The following is a 19830-nucleotide window of genomic DNA, read 5'->3' as shown; positions in this document are numbered from 1 at the left end:
CCTGGGAGGTTCTGAGCGTTACTCCCAGCAAGAGGACACAGCTTGCATCAGCTGTATTTATGGCATTAAGTGAGGTCATTGGGCCCTTTTTCAGTTTCAGATTTTGTTTTGGCAACTATGTAGATACTAGGACAAACACGTCAAAGCTGTCTTTTTGGATGTGTTACCCTGAAATCCCTCTTGTAATTCCTCTTCTCTTTTATTTACTATGGGTGAAACTCATCCCAAGCAGACAGCTACATAAAGTCTATGTGTCATTAAACTACCTATTTTATACCTTATGCTCTCCCCGTGCACAGAATAAATGTAATCATTAGACAACAAAGAAAATCAGCTATCTAATTAAACTAAATACCTTCTCCTCTACTTTTCTCAGCAAGAGAACTCCCCCAGCAACTACCAGTTCATTGAAAGAGGCAATAGTAGCATTCATGTCCTTAGCTGTTCTCTTCTTCTCCTCAAACAATATATTTTTTGCTTTGTTTCTTCTTTGCCTTTCTCAGTCTTGTATACAAAATGCATTTCAGATTCTTGAGGACGGTACAGATGAGGAGATGAGCACTTGTGCTTTGTGTTTGCTTGTGCTGGAGGCTGAACTCATAATGCAAAAATAAATATAAGGCCCGAGGGTTGCTTTCATTGGGCAGTAAAGGCAGGGGCCTTCAAATGGGTCAGGAGTGTGTCCTAGGTGGTTCCAGGACCACACGTCCAAAGTGCTTTGCTCCGGTGAGAAGGAAAACGCTGTGTATGACCTGGCTTCAAAGTCCATCTGCTCACAGATTGCAGGACCAGCAGATGGTGGGAGCTATTTGTGGACTGGAGGATTTTCTTTCAAACTCGAACATCTTCTGTCTATGTACAGTACTCCCCTGGCCATTGCCCTATAAATGTGCCCCGGCTCACTTCAAAGCCCAATAGCAACCACAGTCGATCTTGGAGTCAGGATGTGCCTGTGAAAGTGATGTACACGCCTATCACCCGTGAAAGCAAGAAGAGTCTACCAGCTCCCCAGCCCATTTAATGACAGGGGCCTGATACTATCAGGACTCTTCCACTACATGACCACGTCTTAGCATAGTTGATCCACACCTGCACAGTAGGTCTGCCCCTCTCCGGCATGCACAGACGGACTGTATGTGACACAGATCAGAGCCTCCTAGAAGGGCACGGCTTGCTACGCCTGTCCACGCTCAATGCTACATCCCGGGATTCCCCCTCCAAGAAAGGGCAACTGAGCTGCTGCTCTGCTCCTGTTGGGCAAGACGTGGGAAGGCACTGGATGCTGTACAGACAGTCTGCAGACAGCCGGCTACCCTTGGCTCTGTCATTTCTGCACTTCCTCAGATCTGCCGGGTCCTCTACACGGTCTGGGGAGCCCCTCGGCTGGTAAAGTGGGAGGTCTGGGAAGTCTGGTTCTTGTTCAGTGTCCTTTGATTTCTGCGGAACAACGTCTACTTTCTGATGCTCTGCAAGCAGCTTGCTGCCATCCTTTCCCTCCTCTAATGCTTTTACATCAGGAAGCCTCAGTGCACTCCATAAACACAGTTGTATCTTAGTTGTACAAGTGAAGAAACAGGGGCACACATTTTGCTTCTGTCTCTTTTTACGAGTGCCCCAGTTTTGGGAAGCTGAATTTGAAACAGAAAATGCAGTCACAACCTAATTTTCAGTAATGCTGAAACCCAGAATAAGCACCTACAAATAATGCACATTTTGGAAAAGCTCAACCTAAATCATTGACCCAAGGTCACGCAGCAGAGTTAAGAAGTGAATCCAGATGTCCTGATGATTAGCTCCGTCTATTGGCATTCAGTCAAGTCTTCCCTCCTAAAATAAGCTTCCTGAAGCATCAGACTATAGTCTTAGAACGCCCTTAAATACACAGCACTGTTAAGAACTGATTTTCAAATAAAGGAGGGGGAAAAAAGCCCAGTTCATTATTTTTTCCTGAAGTGATCACTGACTGACCAATGAAAGGGCAGCCCAGAGTCATTTGATCTCAAACTTCTTCCTATAAATAAAAAAAAAAAGGAAGATTCTTCTCCCTTTTCAAACAACATGAAGAAAAAATGTTCTGCCTCAGTAATCCTAGACCTGAGTAATTTAATCTGCTCTCTGTTGCAATCTGTTTCCCATGTGTATCACCAGCCTGGAATTTCTGGAACTCAATACATAAGGAAGCTATTCAAAAAAAGGAAATACTACGGCAAAAGGATTAGAGATAGTTCTGAACCAGACTGAAAGCCTCCCTATACCAGAGGATAATTCAGCTCCTGATCCAGAGTTCAACTTCTTGACTTCAGCCCAAATCTCAAATCCAAAGACTGCCAAAATGATGGAATTTCCCAGAACCAGCCCACCTTTCACTTCTGGTTCAAAGACAGAAAAAATGAGAAAACAGGTTGAGGCGACCTGCAGCGGTATTGCAGCAGAAGTGGAACAGCGCTAGCTGTCTGAACAGTTAAACTGCCCTACAGAACAGAATAGACTATTTCAGTTGGAAGGGACCTACAACAACCATCTAGTCCAACTGCCTGACCACTTCAGGGATGACCAAAAGTTAAAGCATGTTATTAAAGGTATCGTCCAAATGCCTCTTAAACACTGACAGGCTTGGGGCACTGACCACCTCTCCAGGAAGCCTGTTCCAGTGTTTGACCACCCTCTCGGTAAAGAAATGCTTCCTAATGTCCAGTCTATGTAAAAGACCTGTGAGAAAATTACAAAGAGCTTTAGTAGTTAAAATTCAAAGTCTCCCATGCAAGCTTACTTAGAGTTTTAGCTACTTATCCATTAAATGAATATCAAAGGATTCACTGCAGCTGAGCTAACTGACCTCATTTTACATCTTTGGCTTCATGCATCCAAGTTCAAACATAAGAAACTTCTTTACTCTCTTGGTGTATTGAATTCTGGAGCATTCCAGGTATAATGTGCACCTAAGTCAAAAGGAATTTAAACAAGCCCTTACATTTCAAAATTTGTCTTATCCTCATTTGGCTCCGAGAATTTCAGCTGCTTTCCTTAAATGATCTGCTCACATCTGCTCTCCAGCTGAGCCGTGTTCATGCCCCACTGACCTTACCGCTGGCATCTCTGTAATCTTGCAGCTGAGAATAACCAGCAACGCACCCAGTCCCTGTAAGCGTCAAGAGCCTTTCAAGAAAGAGGAGGCAGAAAAGAATCAGCCTTTATATAACAGGGAAAAGAAGGATTTCAGAGAAAAAACCATTGTTTGACTAAGGTGAGTAATGGGAGCCGCACGCCTGTAGTGCCCTGGCCCAGCTCCCTCGGGCAATGGGAACCGGAGGCGTCAGCATCTTGCAGGATTATACTCTACAACGGCGGCTGGCAGATATTTTTCTAATAGAGAGCACAGCAGCATCGTTCACACTCATTTGATTCTATTTGCTGCTGTTCCTATTCAAACTCGGCTAATCCGATCAAGTTATTTCTTGGCCTGTGCCTTAAAGCTGAGTAAGTAAACACCTTTCGTAAGGTCTGAGCCCACTTGTTTCAAGTGTATGATTAAGGGCTAGACTTGAGCATTATTGTGAGAAAACTCATCTCGTTACTAAGAATTTCCAAAATCACTCACAGTTGTCTTGAAGTGGCACTTTTCCATCCAGTGTTTTACTTCCTGCATTACAAATATATAATACGGTTGCAAAGGGTCCCCAAAACCAAATATACATTTGTGTCTCAGCTGCCCTAAAGAACAGCTCTTTGAGCTGAGAATAGCTCATAATGGCACCAGTTAGACACTACGATGCAAAATATTTTCTGTGGCTACCAGACCCTCTCCACAGATGTCTCTTCTTGTTTACTATGAAGAAGACAGATGATAAATATAGTCAGCAAATGCATTTTGGACAAAGTCATGCTCATTTGTCGTATTTGCATTAAGTAACACTGGAAGATTTACGCACCAGAAAAGATGTTGATCCAAGTGTAATTCCATCGCTGTTACACTAAGGATGGATTTGAACTATTGAAGCTTACAAATTTTTTTCAAGAAGAATTGCTGCCACTTATATTACTGGTATTGTTAATAATATAACCGGTTTTCTTTCCTTCTTTAAAACACGCCCCCCCCCCTTCTCTTTCTCTTCTCTGAGGCACTTCTAACTTCACATCCAATATTGTCTTTTGCACTATCTTGCCCACATCATTTCTCAACTAGCTCCTCAAAAGATGGTTATTTGTTTTGAAAGCTTCAGGAATAAAAGAATATTTAAACAATTAACTGCAATCATATTCATCATTCTGCATGATACTGCTGATAGACACTAGAAATATAATGAGAGAGCAAAACTTTCCTTCAGAAAAAAGAAAAGAGAAGATAAACATCCACAGATCTCTCTGTCTTATTACTTTGTTATCTTTTTTAGACTGCAAATATGTCAGTCACTGGAACACTTTCATACTAGGTCATTATTGTTACACAAATTATGCACAAAGACCCAAGACCTCATTCTGTCGTAGATAAGATATTCACTCACATCCATTTTTCTCCCTTGCAGTTTATTTGCATGGCTGGCTGCATAATCAGCCATAATAACAAAATATGACTCAGCACGACTGAATGTCCACTTCGCTTTGGGGATTCTCTTGGAGGATTTTTTTTTTAACTATTTAAGACCAGAAAAGATGTGTCCCTCCCAGATAATGTTCATGTAAAAAAAAATTTGAGTAAACACAGAGACTCAGAGGAAAGGGAACAGATCAAACAGCAATGTTTCTGCTCTCATGCCCTCAAAGAGGCTCTGGTCTCTTTAGCTGCTCTGCCCAGGGCTGCAGGGCGCACGGTCCCTCGTCACCCGCTGCAGCACGGACAGGCGGGGATTTCTCACCGACGGCAGAGGAAGGACACAGGACAGAGAACTGGTCACGTCCCACAAGAATGGGCACGCCTGAAATTAAGGACATATGGGTTTTTCCAGACATCTAAATGCTGTCTATGGATTACAATTGTGCAAGCATGCAGAACATTTTAAAATATGCTCTATTTCACATCTGCAATGGTCCGGTACTAAGAATCCTCCTCGCATGAGTCAAAATCAAGACTCCAATACAACCAGTAAATGAAATACATGGGTCTATCTCTCTCAAAGGATAACTCTCGCCTACTAAGTAGTTAATGGCAGCAGCAATGGATACTGCCATCCCGCTGAGCAATCCTGGCTGTATGGATGTGGCTGACGAGGACGGCAGATCTGTACCTATAGGTATCTGTGGTCCCTGGTTTTCAAGTAAGAGACTGGGCCAGCTGAAAAGGCTGCGGTGTGAGATTGCATCTCACCTCAGACAGAGTGAAAAGAGCATTGAAAAGCTTGGCCCTTCATTTAGCCAGATCCATTGGCACGTGCCTCTTTTTTTAATCATCTGTGTAATTCTTGGGTGAAAACAGCGGGATTTATTTGTGCTTTCCAGAATTGTGATAAACATTAATTTATTACCCAGGGCTTTCCTGACCGAAGCACCTTAAACTGCATATTCATATACTAACAACGTTCATACTGTATTTAACACAACAAAATTAGGCTGGCCGAGAAAATACACATTAAAACCAGCTGATGGAAAGAATCATACCGTAATATACATGCATAAAAACCACACGGGTAAAAAGGGAGCTTGGTTCTGCGATAATCTGACTACGTAATACCACCAAGGCCAGCAAGATCCCTGACAAACATCTATGCAGTAGCATGAAGCCAGCAGCAGAAGTTAAAAATGCCCATGACCTTTAGCTGGCAGTCCCAGTTTCCTCAGAATTTCACACCGTGTTCGAGAGGCAAATATCATCTGTACTCCCAACCTCCTTTCATGCACTGCTTTTGTGCATGTCTCCTAAAAATCACAAGCAAACTATACAATAGTTTAGCCAAAACTCAAGCAGGGAAAACACTCAACTAGGCAGAGAGAAAAGCTAACTTTTTCCTTCCTTTTCTTCCTCTCAGCAGCCCTTCTGCAAAAGATCGGTAGTAAAATTCCTATCTACTTCACTGAAATTAGTATTACACCCATCCTGATTTAACATTAAAGTTTCTTCCAATTTAATTCAGTTTTGTTTTCAACAACTGAGAAGTGCAAAACAAACAAGAAATTAAAGTCGTGTCCTTAATTATTGCTTATGTATAGCCAATGCTTCAAAGAGCCAGCAGAGTTATCGCATAGCAATTGCACGACAGGGGCACAGAGCACCTAGTCCTGGCTTAACTCCCAGCCAAGGACGGCGCTCACCGCCAAAGCTTGGCATTGGGTGGGCAGGTGCAAAACCAAGGCAGAGGATGGACGTTTTGGTGCTCAGGCTGTCGTCTCCCTACTGAAGCCAAAATTAATTCCTGTGCCATGATCATGTCCCAGTGGCAAAATCTGCAGCTTTGTGTTCTTTCAGATGCTGCACATTGTAAACCAGGCTGAAGCTGGCCGTGTTTATTAGGGTTAAGCATGTTTGGCTCTCTTCAAAGTGAGCCCCTCGTTATGATCAGTGCTGTCACAAAAAGTAATCTGAAGTACCTAAGCTGCTTTCTTCTACACTAAAGTGTAAATGAATAAGAAATCAAGTACAGTACCACAAAATGCTTCTCTTCAGCCTCAGAAGCTTGTTTACCAGAAGCTTATTGCCTTAGTAGCTGAATTGCTGAATGAAATATTTACAACTATTCATGCAATCAAACTCATTTTCCTTAGGAAATAACTGATTAGGTATCTCACATCTGTTCCTGACAATGATTTAGGCCTGTGCTGATCCATATCTAGGCCTGACATGAATGTTAATGTTTTAGAAACAGTCATCCTTAATAGGGGGGTGACGACAGGCTACCCGGGTCTGGTGGCGATTGACTGCGACTGGGCAGTTCTGCATCCACAGGTGAAGGATGACCCAACCAGCCCACAATTTTCTCTAACCTTATGACCTAGGGCTTAGGAAGTCTGGCAGGAGATAGAAGTTAGAGCAGAGCTTGACGCGGAATTATCTTGAGAATTATCTTCCTACCCCTGTCAAAAGTTTTTAATACCTCACAGATGTTTGCTTCCTCTGTGCAGAGCAGCAATCCTGCTCTGCCAGACTCCAGCATTGCATGTCATCCTTCCAGCAATGTTTCCCGTCAGGGCTCTTTGATTGAAACTGCTGCAAGTGTTGCAAGGCTGGGAGGAAAATCAGCTGCTAGTAAAGCTGATTGAGATGATTCCCTAATAAAACATGACGTTCATGTCAGGGAAGACACAAAAATAAATTCCACATTTTTGCTCAAAAAATAGCCAGTTTATGGGTAAACGGTCAATGCCAATGCATTGTTAGAAACAGAGAGAGAAATCTAATGTTTAGTTAATCCCATCTAATTCATCCAGCAATCCTCTTTTCCACAAGAAACTTCTCACAAGAACTTACAAAAAAGCAGGAGAAAGAAGCATTTATCGCAATGGCTCCAAACTCCATACTCTTCATCACCGCACAGAGCAAAGGAGAAATCTTTGTCCCTCTCAGGTCAACTGCAAAGCTCTTCAACATTGTGTCAAAGATGCCAATGACGAAGGAGATGATCTGCATTACTGCTCCTTCTGGTAAGGTGCATCCATTGAGATAACAGTGCTTCCTAAGTTCTGACACACGCAACTAGGGCAGAAGAAAACTTTTGGCAACACCTATAATCACTACAAATCTGACTTCAAGGTCAAGGAACCAAATAAAAACAACAGAAGAAAATGAACATTTGCCTGTAAAGGACCTTTTAGAGTTGTAAATCAAATATAAACGAAGTCTATATAACTGTCTGAACAGTTATCTCTGGAACAGTCAGGAATGCCTCATAAAAGTAGATTTCAAACACAATCCAAAGAAGATTAAACTGACAATTTATCTCTCTTAGGACTTCTATACATCATAAATAGGCATTATGCCTTCTATGTAAAGCAGCTCATTATCTGATTTATTCACTGATATCTCTTCTTATTCAAACAATTCAAACCGGACTATATTAGAAAATCCCAGAATAGTTTCCTCAGCACTGCAGCTTTTGAAATAAGATAATGATTTATATTTATAAAATTTTACTTACCGTGCAATCAAATTCATGTTAATATAATACACTATCTCTAAGGACAATTTTAAAGAAAGATGCTATTCCAGCTGGATCACTTATTAATATTCATATGCTTTCCTTCCAAAAAAAATAAAACCACAGAAGTTGTTCTTCTTTGCATTACTCTTTTTTCCATCCCTCATGCGAAAACAGAGATTCTGCTCTAGTCACAACAGCCTACTACCAACAAACTAATCAGCCTAACACTCTGGATCTTTATAGCTCTACTAGCTGCCTTTTTAACTAGGAATATACCCAAGATAAGGAATTAAGCTCTAGATTCGAAACATGTGCCCTGGATAAGATGAAGTTCTGATTCAGCCTCATTTCTTGTTTCCAAATGGTTTAGTGGCAATTTTAGTCCATTGCATTTATTCTTCTCCCATTTTAGGCAATGGGTCTTTACCCTTTCCAGACAGTATACCAGGACTATTACAGAATCATATACACTCTCCTACTCGTTCTGGGACCCTCTCCTTCCAAACTGTGAATTATTTCCAGAAAGTAGAAAAAAAGGAGTTGTAGACAATTCTCCCACCTAAAAAAACTTTCAGCAAGGGTTCCTGGGTTGTGCAAACTTCCCCAAATAACGGACTTGTGCTCCGGGCCCGGTGAGACATAGATACCAGGAGGACTTGCACTTGAAGAGCCAAGTCCCAAGAGAGGTGAAGATGCCCCAGATAAGAAATTTAGCTTCACAGAAGTCCATGCTCCAGCAGAATGAGCAATGAGAATCGTCTGTCCCAGGGCTGGCACCCAAGGGCCAACGTATACTCCCTCTGCAATTACACAGCTCCACACCACTGCTGCCATGTGGGAGGCTAACCCCAGAGCTGATGATGGAAAGAAAACAAAGTAACTCACTTTTTCTGTATTGGCACATTATCTCCACTAATGACAAGGCTCAGCCCTCTGCAATAATCAAGATTAAATAGAAAATGTAGGTGTTAAGATTAGCAAAAGAGTTTGTTTTATTAATGCTTCCTACTGTGGCCCTCCCATTAAAAGCCTGTCCCAAAATGAAGCCATTCGAATTATTCTACTTGAGAGAAAAAGCAAGCTGTCGATATTCATCTTTAATATATACATCAGTAGCAGAGTCAACCAAAGTCCCGCCTTTTTGCTGCACGCGACTCACTTAACACACACACTTAATGCATCACTTAATAAAATTTGACTGGAAACAGTTTGATCGGAGTGAATATTTTTAATTTACTGTAAATCGTGCCAGTGTACATTGCCCTCAGAGACAGGACAAACAGGTTTATGGCCAAACTTCCTCAGCAAGGGGTGTAACCCTCTCCAGCTATTACAGCCTCTCTAATTGCTGTGTTTGCTGTGACAAGCCAACAGTGGACCGAACACACAGCATCATCCTCTATACATAAAAACATACTTGCAGTTTGTGCAGTAGAGCAAAAAGCCTAAGCAGCCTAAACCCACGGGCTGACTCCCAGGGACATTTATTTTTCTCTTTGGCTGATGCTCTGGGAGAGGTCCTCGCTGCACAGAAGTTGATGGAAGTTCAACCTTGGCCTTCATCAGGGCCAGGGGTTCATCTCATCCCCTTCAGATAAAGCCTCTGCATTTGCTTGAAAATCTTCCTAGAATGCTGCCATGTCTATACAAAATAATTAACGGCAATGGGAGCTATTATCAGCTCTTCTATTGTTCATTTATTTCTCAAAAAAAATGGTTTACTTAGTATGTTGCTTATGGTCAAAACTTTATTGTCCTGAAGCAATGAGCCACGCTGTGCTGTGAGTTAAAACAAGATTAAAGTAGGCTGAGCCCAGAAGAGAACAAACAAACCTTATTAATTTCTTTTAAGCGTGTGTGTATGCGTGTGTTTGTGGGTTGAACAGATGAAGCAAGAGAGGAGATTAGCATTTTTATGGATATGATTCCTGCCATTGCTACATACTTGAAAATCCTGCCTGAGCTTGGGCAGTTTGTAAACAAGAATAAACACACCTACAAATATCTTTGCGTTTATCTATTAGTCAATCAATTAATCAATCTGCCCATAGCTGTCATTCAACAAAGCACCTCACATTGACTTATAGATCACCTATAGGTGAGGGGGAACACTCATCGTGGGGAGACAGAGGTCCAGTCTAAGTGTCTGCTGAGCCGTGACACCGCCATGGGGAACAGAGGGGCTTGCCTAAACCCCCGCCCAGAGCCAGGGCGCGCAGCGCAGGCGGCAGCTGCAGGTACAACGCAGCTACCGGCCGAGCCCAGGTACTCAGCCTAAAACTCCACACACTTCTACTTCATGCAACAGGTCCCTGAGAAGCAGCTCTGGAGGACTGAGGTCCCAGAAGCTGATGGAGGGTGATGTGCAGGGCGGCATAGTCCTCCATGCCATGTGAGCAGCGGTGCGGGGAAGACCAAGCCCTTTGCTCTCCCTGCCTGCTCAGGACCCCTGGGTGTTAGGGACCCAGCGGGAGGGTAGCATAGCTGTCCCCAGTCCATCTGCTCCACAAAAGGCAGGTAGCACTAGCGTTCAAGGCAGTTGTTAGTCAGTGTCACCTCTTCAATCATTCCCATGTACATCACGAGCAAACCATCCTATGCTCATCTTCCACCACCATCAACAGGAGACCATTTCCAACCGCTCATCTGCGCGCTTGCGTGTGTTTGTGTGTGTGTGTACAGTTCTCCAAAGTTAGAGCTCCAAGTTCTTGCTCTGCCTCTCTCCCTCCCTCCTAGGGCAAGATGTATTTTACAGTGTTCTCCGTGAAAGGTTTAGTGAGCGTCTTGGTTACCATAGTGTTATGCACTAAAGAAATGTTGACAAATTAATCAATTATACAATTGTGTTTGCCTAAGAATACAAGTCACAGTCAGATGATTCCACGCATTTCAACAGCTCCGTGGAGTTTGGTTAACACACTTCCTCTTCTACCATCTCAACATTATCCTCATCTGCACTGTCATTTTTCCATATTTCAATTTCTCTTTACAGGCAGCTTATCAGGTATGTGATCTCTGCTTCGGGCTAAGTCAAGCTGTTTTCCTTCTTGCTTGCCTGCTTGCTTTCTGTCATTTTTTTTTCTTTCCTTCTCTCTTTCTTGTAATAAGATTACACATTATACATTCAAGTTTCCTATAACAAAACTGTGTTTTTCAATTACTAATCCATGACTAATGGTCAGCAATCACTTCTTTCTTCTAGAGATTGTCCTACACAATTGACAGAACTTTGCTCTGATCAGCACCAGAACAGAGCTGTTTTTAAGTCCAGCTTTGCAACTTACTTTAGGAATATCAGGTAGAAAGGGAACAGTGGGGACACCAACCCCAGCACTCCAGTCTCAGGAAAAAACGCTATTAATGGCTACTTCACAACATCTCTTCAACTTGCCGATGTGCACCAGGAGCCCCAGAACACGTCCTCACATCCTACAACAAACTTATGATACACATCAGAAGCACAAAAGATTAAACTGTTGTGACACAGAAAAGGGCAGGTGAAGATCACTGCCAGTACTGCACGTCCTTGTATCCACACAAAGTTCACTGAACAATGCTAGCAACAGATCCCAGAAAATATACTATGAAGCACAATACGGTTACTGGCAACACATCCTGAAAGAAAAATGCCTCTCTGACCCAAAATCTGACGAACAGGTTAAACTGGGGAGCATGCCAGAAAAAACTGCAGGCAATTGTGCCCGTTTAGTGCTACAAGGAGTCTCTGCCCTGCACACTTTCAATGTCTAGTGCTTGAAAGGAAGGCAAATATGGGAAAAAAAAAAAGATTCAAATCTACAGCAACAGGGAAAATTCATTCTTGCCTTGGCTCCCAAGAAAACAGCAGAAGCCTTGATGCATGGGGTTAATAGCGCAAACAAAACCAGGTCCATTCTGCTTTCAACCTTACATTAAAAATATGACGATACTGGAGACCAAAGGACTAACTCTGCAAACTTAATTTCCTATCTCCAGGAACTCTCTAATTTAATTGTATAATCTCTTTCATAAGATTATCAAGCTCTATCTCAAAACTACCCTAATTGAAAGAGTATTACACAACTTCAATCCTTAGGTAGCTAGAAGCTTTCTTCTAATTTCCCATCCAAATTTATTCATGACCAACTTAGACAATTTGATCTTGCGCGGATGCTATCTTTTGACTTTGTTTTTTTGCCTTCTTGCTATTTAGCCCCAACTGTGTGTAAAAAGACCTGCTGTAACCTGTCTCTTCATTTGTTCAACTGGTCAGAGCTAAACAAATCATGCTCTTTAACCTCACCTCATACAATAGACAGTCCATTTGGGTAACCACATCTCTAGCCCTCCTACTGTTGTAATTTAACATTTTCTTGACAGAGCTATGCAAAATCCCAATGGGCTACGCCATGAGCAACGGAAAGCTCTTGTACCGACGCTCTATATGATGATTTGTACAATGATAATATCACACTTCCCTGAATCTCTCATATTATTTTCCTTTGATACCCAAGGATGTCATTGGTCTCCTTCACAGCTGTATCTCACTGCTTCCTCGCAGGTATCTCCTGACCAGCCAGCGCGTCCACATCTCTCCCTTCTGTCACAGACAGCTGATGAGCTCCTGTTTCACACTGGTAATTCTTGTTACCGGTCTCCACGCTTAAAACTTTGCATGACTTTGCACTCAGCACTATTAAATGTCATTTTATTTCTATCGCTCCGATCAACAAAGTCATCTAAATTCCTTTCATATGATAATCTGATCCTCCTCCATATTGACAATACCTCCCAACTTTGTGTCATCCCGCACAGCTCCTGGGCACACACCCAAATCCTACCCACAGGTCAGAGCGGCCCCGTTCAACAGGCGCAAGCCTGGTCCCAAGGCAGCAACAGCACTAATCTCTCTCCATCCTGATGACTTTCTTTGAATACCTCTCTCCATTCAGGCAACTTTATTTGCATGCAATTGTTGTATCTTTTCCTTCTCTACCTTTCAATTCTTGTGCTGAACCACCATCTTCATTTTAAGCAATGATGTCCTGTGGCGCACGGTATCAAATGCTTGGCTTTAGATAAATTATATTCCTGCCTCACCCCACCTAAATGATCTGTTATACAAAAAAGATGTTAGATTAGTCTAGCACAATCCATCTTTGATAAAATCTTGTAGTAATTTAGCCTGCTTCCTCATTATTTCCATGACTAATTATTCTTTCCTACAAAATACGTCATGAGACACTGTGTACTACTGCATTCAAATCAGCAGGCCTATAGTTCCCGGCATCGCTTTTTTATGTTTTGACTGTATAGGGACTCCGTGTACAGGACACAAATGCTTCCCCTCTTCTGCAGCTGAAGAGTCATGGGAGAGCAAGCCTTGTGCCACTGCTTTCAGTATTCCAGGACCGGGATTATTGGCACTTCTTCGTTTGTCTCACTGAGATATTTAAGTTTTGCTTGTTTTCTTTTTTTTTTTTTTTAACTTGCTATGAATAGCTTTCAGTCTCCTGCAGATTTATTAGCAATTACACTCTGTTCCAGATTCTAGAGAAGGTTCTGCTTTCATGAGAAAGTTGTGTCATTATTTAGAGACATCAGTTCTCCTTTCAGTTTAGGCATGGCTAATTTCAGTTCTGTGTAAATTGACTAAGTGCGGGTTTTGGTTGAACCCAAATAAGTTCATTTGAACCAAAATAAGAATGTCCTTACGCGAGGTCACATCAGGTTAATCAAATCACTTTAAAAACAGACTTAAACTAAATTGGTGTAATCTCCCCATGTAGACATGGCCAAAGCCAATAATGGAATATGAAGGAGGTCAAAGTCTCTCATTAATTGTACACACCTCTGCGGTTTGACTGAATCTGGTGCTTCTGGGGCTCAGCAGATGTGCAGCCAGCAAGCCCAGCTGTGTGCAGAGCGCTTGTCGAGGCCTCGCCACCCCCTCAACCTCACGTAAAACCGGGGCTCAAGTGGGACTGGAGTAATAATAAAGAGGTTTTTGCAGGGCTTCTGCACAGGGGCACTGTTCGTTCGGCATACAGGCCACAGGGCAAGAAGTCGCTCTGGGCTACACAGTCCTGCGTGCACCAAAAGTGGCAGAAAAATAAGGAAAAGAGAGAAATGGCCTCAGCCTGTGCAGCAGAACGGGACAGACAGGGCAGAGCTGCAGCCAGGCGAGCCCCGCCGGCTGCGGCTGTGCCGACGGGCACAGAGTCGCTATTGCAGTGGGACAACGTGGGGCGCATCGAGCAGAGCGCGGCCTTAGGTGAACGAAGATTCGCGTGAAAGAAGGGTGTCATCCCGGTCATAAGAAATAAATACAGTTTTTGTACCTGCCTGCCTGACTTAATAGAGATTTGGAACTAAAGAGATACAGAGGTGTATCATTTTAGTAATACCAGCAAAGACTGGTCCATACTATTTTGATTTTTATAGTTTTTACCATTTTGGTTAAAGCCATGTTACTCTACTAGAATCCATAACCGTTCCAGTACAAGCCTGGATTCAGTTCTCCTGGTATAAGCACATAGCTTATTCCCCCATCTTGAAGGAATGAGCTACGTTGGCATCAAAACCTTTATATCATTACATGTGAATCTCGGAAGGTTGCGTAATTTAAGGCAAAACAATGCAACTTCTGTGCATAGACAAGCCCTAGCTCCAAACTGTAAAGACATCCTACCAATTTTTTGATACTACTAATGAGCAGAAGTTGGATTCAACATCAGTATCTCTGAAATGTAATGCTGCTTCCAACACCATGAGACTTTAATTATGAACTACTTATTTGCTAATTTTCATCGTTAACCCTGAGCTAAATAATTTAATACAGACATAGTCTAAGTGGCTAAAAAACAGGAACCATCACATACCATCCTGCCAAATTTCACTGAAGTTTGCAGTTTATAAAAAAAATTTCAAACCAATTTTACTTCTTCCTCTAGATCAAATAACTCTAATCCACAGCTCTGAATGAACAGAATAAATGAGCAGTAAGCAACCACTCCTAAAGCCATTTGCATTTTTCCTATTACATCTTCCAGAAAAATTCTAAAGATTCAGTAGTAAACATGTTTGTAGCCCAAGAGATACGAATGCCTCCCTTCCACACAAACTTCCACTTTTGGCTTAACTCCTGAGCGTCCTCTCCTCATTAGCGCTTGCTGCATTTGTCAGAACTTCGTCAGCGACAGAGCCCCGAGTGCTGTCATTACGGTGCATCAGTGCACAGGGTGCTCTGTTCCTCCGCGATGCATCACTGACGCTGGTTTACTGTGATCAGCACATTACAGGAAAATTACCTTTTTTTAAATACGGTTTCTAGAAAAGCGAAAATCCAAATGTATTCTTCTGACTGGATAACTATGGTGAGGCATTGCAGCCTAGGAAGTTTATAAAAATTACACAAATTCCCAACCAAAACAGCACATGTTGTAGTATGTTCAGTACAAGGGGTTCACACTGCATACTCCTGAAATTATCTACTGCTTCAAACAACATTCGTAGGATCGATGACGACTGTAAAGCCTACGTACCAAAACCATGAAGAGCTAGCTGTCTCTTTAAGGCAAGTTCCCGTTTCCAGAGCTAGGGATTAGCAAGCAGCGATCCAGCAAAATAAGGACAGGGCAGCACCGTCATTCTGCCTAAAAATGAAGCGACTCCTGACATTTTCCCATCTATACACCAGAACGTCTCGTCCCATTAGTTAAATCAGCACCGCCGCTTTCACTGCACGACAAAATAAACTCAGGCTAATAAATAACCCTGCCGTCCCAGGTTATCCTGCACCCTCGCAGGCGGGTAAAGCATGGGACGGCTTTGATTTCAGGTACATGATCTCCAGGGCTACTCCCCTGCTGAAGAAGACAACTTCATTCAGGGATCAGTGCTAGTTGGCACTGAGGTGCCGGTTCTGTCCCCAGAAAAGGACTGCTGTGCTGGACTTCTCCAAAATCCACGTAGGAGGGACCTGCTCTGCGCATGGCTCAGGAGCCTCCTGCCTTCGGGGACTGTGGCATTTCACAAAGGACAAGTGCTCTCTAAAGTGCGTATGACACCTCATTAATGAATCACGCAGGGCTCAGCTTTGAAGTGTGCTTCCAGTGCAAGCTACCCACAGCAATCAGTTTGCAATTTCTGCCATTAAGGACCAAGACTTGGAGTTATCATTCACAAATCCACAGCTGAAACATATGAGGGACTTCCAAAGCCTTCATAATTCCCCTTATATGTAAATTATTCCGCTTATAATGTAAACAGTCTGTAAAATCAAATGACACAATAACCCTGGCGGGAGGAGTAACTTTTCAACCTGGATTTTAGATGCTCTATTTAGGTGCAAGACTCAGTTCGGAGGTTTTTCCCCACCGTGTTTTCAGACAAACGCATTCCCAGAACGACAGAAATTCAAGACAGAACGAGAAAACTGCGATCAGGCCCATTTTAGCTTCCAGCAAATCGGTTCCACCCCCCCCGCAAACACCCCGCAGCTCGCAGTTGTGCTCCGTCCCGAGCCGGTCCGTAACCGGGGTCCGCAACCGGGGTCCGCGGGCACCTGCGGGGCCGGGGGGGCGAAGTCGGTGCCCGGCCCTCAGGACGCCGCCCCGCCCGGGGCTGCGGCTGCAGCGCCCGGAGACCCCTCCCCGCCGCACCTCTACAACGGGAAACCCACCGAGCAGCCTGCGCTGCGGTCCGTGCCCGTCCTGCCGACACACCGGTTTTTTGGGGGGTGATTGAAATCAGACGACTTAAGTTGCCGCTGTAAATTTTCCCCTCCAAAACTTAACCGGGACCGTCCTGGAAGCGTTAGGCGAGGGCAGGGCGAAGCGGAGGGTGCTGCGCACCCGGCCCTGCAGCGGGGGCTCTTCCCGGGGCACACCGCAGCCCGGCCCGCCGCTCCCCGCGGGCTGCCAGTGAGGGGACCCCCTCCCGCACCCCCGCACCCCGCGAGGGTCCGCGGCACCCGTGGCCCCGCCGCGGAGGGGGAGGGGGGATACGTACCGTCTAAGAGGATGCGTGTCCCGGCGCCGCTCTCAGTGCCATGCCCAGCCCCGGCGCGGTGCCCCCCCGGCGCCAGGGGTTACCGCCCGCCCCGGGGTCCCGCAGCCCGGAGGAGACATGGCATGAGCGCGGGCAGGGCAGGGGGCAGGGCCGGCGCGGCGGGGGGTGGGCGCGGGGCGGGTGCGGGCTGCCGGCGCGCTGCGGCGGGACTTGTGAAACTCGCCTATTGCGGCGGCCGGTTGTGTAACGCGGCGGCGGCGGAGCCCGTCCTCCCGGCACTGCACAGGCGCGCTGCTCCCCCTCCCCGCCGCCACCGGCAGCCGCGGGCCGGCGGCAGCCCGCCGCGCGCGCCGAGCGCGAGCCCGCCCGCGTCGCCCCCTTCCCGCGCGGCGCGCGCCCCGGGCGGAAGGCGGGCAGCGCGGGGACGGGAGGCGCGCGCAGAAGGCGCGCAGGAGGCGCGCAGGAGGCGCCCGGAGCCGGGGCAGGGCCGGGCAGGTCGCGCGGGGAGCGGCGGTGCCGTCCGCCCGAGGAGCCGGCGGAAAGCAGGTCACGGCCGCCGCTCCGCGCGGCACCGGCAGCGGGGCCGGACTCGGCCGCGGAGCTCGGCCGGCACCGGCCGTTCCTCCCCTCCCCGGGTTTTGCCGGGCGCTCTGCGGAGGGGAGCGAGGCACGGGCCGGGCGCGCCCGCTGCCTCCTCGCCCGGGCTGCCCCTGCCGCGTCCCACGACCCTCCTGCCTTCGCCACAATTCCGTGCCCCACACGAGCTGTGCTTTGACGGGATTAGTCATCCCATACCATGAGTCACTGATTTAACATTTGCTCCTTCCTTCCTCATACGACTTTTTTTTTTTTCTTCCCTTTCTCTACCGTAATTATTTTCCCTCCTCTCCAGGGACAGTGGGTTGCTCCTTCCCCCCTTCCCGCGACAACCACCGTGCCCAGCTCCGGGCGAGGAGCCGGAGCCGGTGCAGGAGGCAGCGGGTCCCGCCAGCCCCGCCGCGGTAGCTCCGGAGAGCCGGAGGTGGCGCCGCTTTTCGCTTGTTCCATGAGGTAATGCTGATTGCCGGGGGTTTGATTTAGCCTTCTCTTGTTTCTGGAAGCAGTAGATACCAAAAGCTGTGGCATCAAGACTGGTCTATAGCCTCCTCCTTTCCCGTCTCAAGGCACTCCCGGGAGGGGATTAGCGCTGGCTGGGGCGCTGGAGGGAAACGCGTGTTTTATGCCACAATTGGGGTGACCTGGGGGAACGTGGGGCTGGGGGCATCGCTTGGGTCCCTGACCCAGGCCCCAGGGTGCTGCAAGCAGCTGCATCATACAATCCCCTTCCAAAACTGAGCGCACGCTCTCTTACTAACAAGTTAGATTTTTTTGGTGGGTATTTTTGGGGGGGGTTGGGGGCTTTTTTTCCCCCCTTCAACTCCTCTTGGAAAGCTGCTCCTCAACCTGTGCAATGCTGGGAGATCTGCTCCTTCTGGGAGCACGTTCCTGCCCAGTAGCCCTTTTCCACAGCTGGCATACCTGACCCCTGGCTTTTTTTGCTCAGCCAAAATTCCTGTTCCTCTCCCAGCCCTTGCTCTGCCGGAGGAAGGGGGCAGGCGGGCAGCCTCCCTGCATGGCCTCGTCCCCCGCATGTGCCAGTGCGCCAAAGCACAGCACGGGGGACAAAAGCAGAAGCAAAAAGGGGACAGCGGACAAAAGGCTTAGCTATGAGGCTTTTAATATAAACCTGATGCCACTGAGGAAAGGGAAGTGACGTTGTTACAGCAATAAGCCTGAGGATCATCGACTGTTATTGATGAAGACAAGAGAAAGGGCACCTCTGCACGCAGTTAATATTTCTTATTTTCTTTCTTATCGGAGGCAAAGCAAATAGCGTGGTTGTGCTGACTGCCACAAGTGGCACATCTCATCTTCCCACTGAGAGCACCCAGCCTCGTCAGGCAAAACACAGCACCCTTTGCCTCGTTCATGTGGGAAAAATCCTTCTTGCCCTCTTTCAGGCAAGGTACAAATAGGTATCGAATGCAAGGTTTCTCTCCTTTTTTACTCAAGTTAAGGTGGGTCCCTGCAGCCTGCAGTGCAGCCCTGTCACCCGAGTGACGGTCACTAAGAGGATGACATTGCCTGCGCACATGGGCATACAGATACACATTTGGGGAATTAGATCAGGAATAAAGAGAATACCTCACTCTGCAGCTGGGGCGCTTAAGATTAAGCACCCACAGACGGATGCTGTGGGCAGCGCAGGCAGGATGTGGCCCCAGAGGGGCTGGGCTGGGGCTGGGGCAGGTTTCCCTTGAAGGCACCAAGTGCCACAGCCATTGCCTCAGGTTGTGCTGGCACTGCCTGGCCAGGTCTGCACCTGGGACACTTCCATGGCCACCTGCCATCCCCTGGCAGGCACAGCAAACAGCATCAACACTCTCTTCTAATAAAAACACTCAGAAATACCACTTTACATGTTAATTGAAGTGTTTCAACCAACCCCCTGCAGCCCCTGGCAGGTAGAGTGGGTGAATGCAGGGGCCACTCTTCCTATAGCAATGCTGAAAGAGTTTTCATGTTGACGACTTTAATTATCTCGTTTAGAAGAACACACTCTCCACTAAGATCCTTCCAAAAATTAAACAAGAACAGGGAAACAGACATTTCTGACACGACAAAATCCACACATTGCTTAGCAAGCTGCAGCATTGGGCAGCTTTGGCTGTACCCTGCGATGGTTGGCATAGCCTCAGATTTGTTTATATTATTAGTTTTTAACAATGCTGTG

General features: G+C 46.0%; 1 protein-coding gene across 1 annotated transcript in view; it reads right to left on the bottom strand.

Annotated features, from left to right (window-relative positions):
- Positions 1 to 17140, bottom strand: part of PASD1 (PAS domain containing repressor 1) — a 53362-nt gene extending 36222 nt beyond the window's left edge. Inside the window, exon 1 of the mRNA XM_075162305.1 lies at positions 17058 to 17140. The gene's annotated coding sequence lies outside the window, so the exon portion shown is untranslated. The remainder of the gene's footprint in view (positions 1 to 17057) is intronic.
- Between the last annotated feature and the right edge of the window lie 2690 nt (positions 17141 to 19830).

This window comes from Calonectris borealis, chromosome 13 (genome assembly GCF_964195595.1).
Source record: "Calonectris borealis chromosome 13, bCalBor7.hap1.2, whole genome shotgun sequence".
NCBI classification, from domain to species: Eukaryota; Metazoa; Chordata; class Aves; order Procellariiformes; family Procellariidae; genus Calonectris; species Calonectris borealis.
This window is presented reverse-complemented; position numbering and strand designations above follow the sequence as displayed.